General features: G+C 37.8%; 1 pseudogene; it reads right to left on the reverse strand.

Moving 5' to 3' along the window:
- Window positions 1-533: 533 nt before the first annotated feature.
- Window positions 534-2,996, reverse strand: LOC111535466 (annotated as a pseudogene).
- Between the last annotated feature and the right edge of the window lie 1,302 nt (window positions 2,997-4,298).

Below are 4,298 nucleotides of genomic sequence, written 5' to 3' on the forward strand. Positions count from 1 at the left end.
CTCCGCCTCCCGGGTTCACGCCATTCTCCTGCCTCAGCCTCCCGAGTAGCTGGGACTACAGGCGCCCGCCACCTCGCCCGCCTAGTTTTTTGTATTTTTTAGTAGAGACGGGGTTTCACCGTGTTAGCCAGGATGGTCTCGATCTCCTGACCTTGTGATCCACCCGTCTCGCCTCCCAAAGTGCTGGGATTACAGGCTTGAGCCACCGCGCCCGGCGGTTTGTTTTTATAAACATTCTTTTAATGAATGACCAACACCTTCTTACGTGTTGCATAATCAAGGCTTAAATTTATCCAACCCTATTTTCAAAGTCTTCTTAGTATCCCTCTCTCTATATAATAATGATGAAACTCACATACTTGTGATGGTATCAACAAGTCAACATGTACGTGGGTTCCTGATTGGTATCTGCTTTACCCTGCCCACTGCCCATCTTTCTTTCTGTGTATGTCAAACACTCTGCATGAAGACTGTGGAATTATTCCTACTAAAATTTCAAAGCCAACAAAACAAAACCACAAAATTATCTTTACCGTAGGTAGGGATTTGGCAGGTGTGCAGTGTAGTCCTCCAACAAAATCAACATTTGGTAAGAGTAGATGAGGAAATTGAAAATCCCAGGAGTTCTTAGTAAGCCATATGTCAGCTTTTCCCATTATCTCAGATAAGGTAGTGGGTCTTCCTGAGAGGAAAAAGGAAAGAAAAGATGGATGACACAAGATAATTACATTAGGTAATTTTCTGAAAGGGATTAGAATAATGTAGACAAAAATGTAGGCAAAGTGTCTGTACTTTGAAATATGTAAACATGTATTCAAATATAGGCATAATTTAATTTTTATGAAGTATATATTTTGCCCATGTGTATATATAAGAAAAGTAAAGTGATAAGAGAATTCTGAGGGTAAACTACATCATCACCAATGTCACATCAGAATACTTGCAATCATAAACCGTTATTAAAATAATCTATAGAGAACTAAACATTCATTTCTTTACCCTTTAAAGTTTCAATAGTAGCATATAGACATTTAAACAACTCCTTGAGCTCCATGATCAACTAATTCTGCTGTACTCATCAAAACAATTTTCTAAGAAATCATCTAGTTTCCACAGTTCATTAAGCTAATCCTTTTATCTTTGGTTATTCAAGTGAACTGTGGGCTATTTTGAGACTGTGGCTGAAATCCTTGTACCCACTACTGCTTTTGATTCATGCTAAGGTATTAATCATATTAGCTTTTAAGTAAATGTATTTGCAAATTACAGATAGAAAATTTTGAGAAATTATCAAATAGAGATTTGTACCCAACCTTAATATGGCTCATATTTTGTAATACACAGACATAATTTCAAAAAAATCTATATAGATATAACAATATTCAGACTTCAACAAGATGATTGATCTTAAAATAAATAATTTCCAATCTTTTAGTGAAGGAACGTAGAGATATTAGAAACAACAAATTACTCTTAGTGGTTTTTGCATTAGAGATAGAGGCACTATTTCTCTCAACTCTGAAGGAAACCTTCTGGTGACATGGGGACATATTTTAATTTCAGAATACGAAAACTGAGGTATACAAGGAAAAACAATTTCTGCAATGTTACCTAGATAGTTGTAGAAAATTATGTAACTACTCAATCTACATGTATGCATTCGGTAAGATGTTTGTGGATGGGTCTGACTTTTTTTAAAATGAAGAAAATTAGTAGTAAAACAGATGTGTAATTGTTTAAAGACATATTAGGTGCACTAACTTACAGGTTTATGACTTCCTAGAATGTTCTGTGTGAGCAATGGCCACAGGGTTTTAACTAACTTTGTAATTTACACTTTTCTATAATATTTGTACAATTGATAGATCATCTTGTGTTTTCATTTCATAAATTCACTTACAAAAAAACTCCACTACCAGCCGGGTGTGGTGGCTCATGCCTGTAATCCCAGCACTTTGGGAGGCTGAGTCTGGCATATCACTTGAGGTCAGGAGTTTGAAACCAGCCTGGCCAACATGGTAAACCCTGTATCTACTAAAAACACAAAAAATTAGCCAAGCATGCTGAAATGTGCCTGTAATTCCAGCAGTGAGCTGAGATTGCACCATTGCACTCCAGCCTAGAAGATAGAGAAAGACTCCACTAAAAACAAACAAACAAACAAAATAAAAAGGAATTTAAAAAACCGAGTACCCTGACTATTGCTTTATATAAGCTCAGCTTTAATGGCACAGGAAAGTTAGATCTCCGTTACCAATTGAAAAAATTACTTACCTAGAACTTCACTGGAAAACTGATCCCATTTCTTTATATTAAACATTTGGAATCAAAATTGAAAATAAACCACATAGATCATATTTTTTTACCCTCTCCATGAAAGTCATTTGATCATTTTATTCTGACATAACAACAGGTATGTAGGGAGGTAGAAATAGAAATCTTCCACTATGCCTTTCAAGTATGTAGCCAGAAGAGAAGGGGAGACTATACACAAAGAGTATGTTAAATAGCTCAACCAGCAGCTCCCTACAGGGAACAACAGCATCTGCAAGAAGAGCATCAAATTTTGACTCTTGTAGATTCTTCATAAGTTTCTTATTTGAAACTCTATCCTTACAGAACTTTCTGATTATGTCACAAAATGTACACATGATTTCTTGTACTTGAGAAAAATATGACCAAAATGTGTCTTTTGGAAGATCTCACAATGATGATATTCTCAAAGTCAGTTTTAGTTAAAGATGTAGGATAAACTTCAAGTTTAAGAGTAGATGGCCTGTTGGGATAAAAAAAAAAAAAAAAAAAAAAAAATGAAAGCTGAAGATGCCAATACAGTCACCTCCTGACTCCTCTGGATAAGCTCATCCAGGATTGTCTTTATATTCATCCAATGACTGAAATCTGTGGACCACACCAGTACATTTCCACAGTTCCAGAGCTAATGTAACAGGTCAGCTGTATCAGCAAAAAAAAACTGAAGTCCACTTCATACACATGCTGGTGCAATGAAATGCTTTCTCCCATTTGCTGTTTCTTTCTGTCATTTCTTATGCTTATATCATGGATAAATCACTTTTTCCCATTTGCTGTTTCTTTCTGTCATTTCTTATGGTTATACACATGAATAAATTAATCACAGAGTTCAAATGTAACTTTTACACTTCAAAGTACATATATTATCATTAGATTAACAGTCTGAGCATGTATGTGGCAAGAAGATAAATGAAGGTAGATGACCTGTTTACCCAAGTGTGTTAATGTCCCTTTTATGTTTATAAGTGCTATCGTTGAGCTAATATCAATATTCTTGTATGGACACATCACTTGTCTTCTGTAATTTATTTTAGAAGAGTTTCCAGAAACGTAACCATGAGAGGTTCATGTTTCTGCATTTTATTTGACACAGAACTAAAGATAAAATAATGAAACATGGTTCAAATATTTTTTATATACTTTGTTTACATGTAATTTATATACAGCACCTTCAGCTGAAGCGTGGTGTGCACAGCGGGCTGCCATTTTTGCTGTTTGGGCAACTTAGCCCTTCAAGCTTTGGAGAGTTCAAATGTACTGGTGGTGGAAGGAATCCACCAGTTGCTGCACGTTTGCTCTAAAAAAACATTGCCAGACTGCTTCTTTTAGCAGCTACCAGATTTTGCTCCTCTTCACTGGGTGGGACTTCCCAACAGGGGACTCCAGCTACTCCCATCAGTGTTCTTGGGTCTACAGAGATTTGAAAACTTCCTAGCAGAGCTCCCAGAAAGAGGTATGGGCCGGCATCTTTGCTGTTTGATTGACTTATCAATTCCAGTCTGTAAGCTTGGAAGAGCCCAAGCTGACTGGGGTGAAAATGATATACCAGAAGAACACAGCAAGCACATAAAAATGGGGCCAGACTGCTTTTTTAATTGAGTTCCTGACCCTGTTCCTCATTACTGGGAAGAGTCTCCCAACAGGGATTTTTGGCTACCACCACTGGTAGTCACCAGCTGACAGAGTTTCCAGGCATCTCTGGTAAAGAGATCCCAGGGGAGAGGGCAGGCTGAAATCTTTGCTGTTCGGGCAACTTAGCCATTCCAGCCTTCTAGCTTTGGAGTGTCCAAGGCAACAGGGGCTGAAGTATACCCCCAGCGCAGCACAGCTGCTTTGCAAAAATGTGGCTAGACTACTTTAAGCAGGTCCCTGATACCATTCCTTCTGACTAGAAGTCTGATCTCCCTACTGGGGTCTTCAGCCACCTCTTAGAGGTGGTTTTGTGCCAGATCTCCCTGGGATGGAGGTACCAGAGAAAAGGGTAG

The sequence above is a fragment of the Piliocolobus tephrosceles genome, unplaced genomic scaffold (genome assembly GCF_002776525.5).
Source record: "Piliocolobus tephrosceles isolate RC106 unplaced genomic scaffold, ASM277652v3 unscaffolded_32214, whole genome shotgun sequence".
Lineage (NCBI taxonomy): Eukaryota > Metazoa > Chordata > Mammalia > Primates > Cercopithecidae > Piliocolobus > Piliocolobus tephrosceles.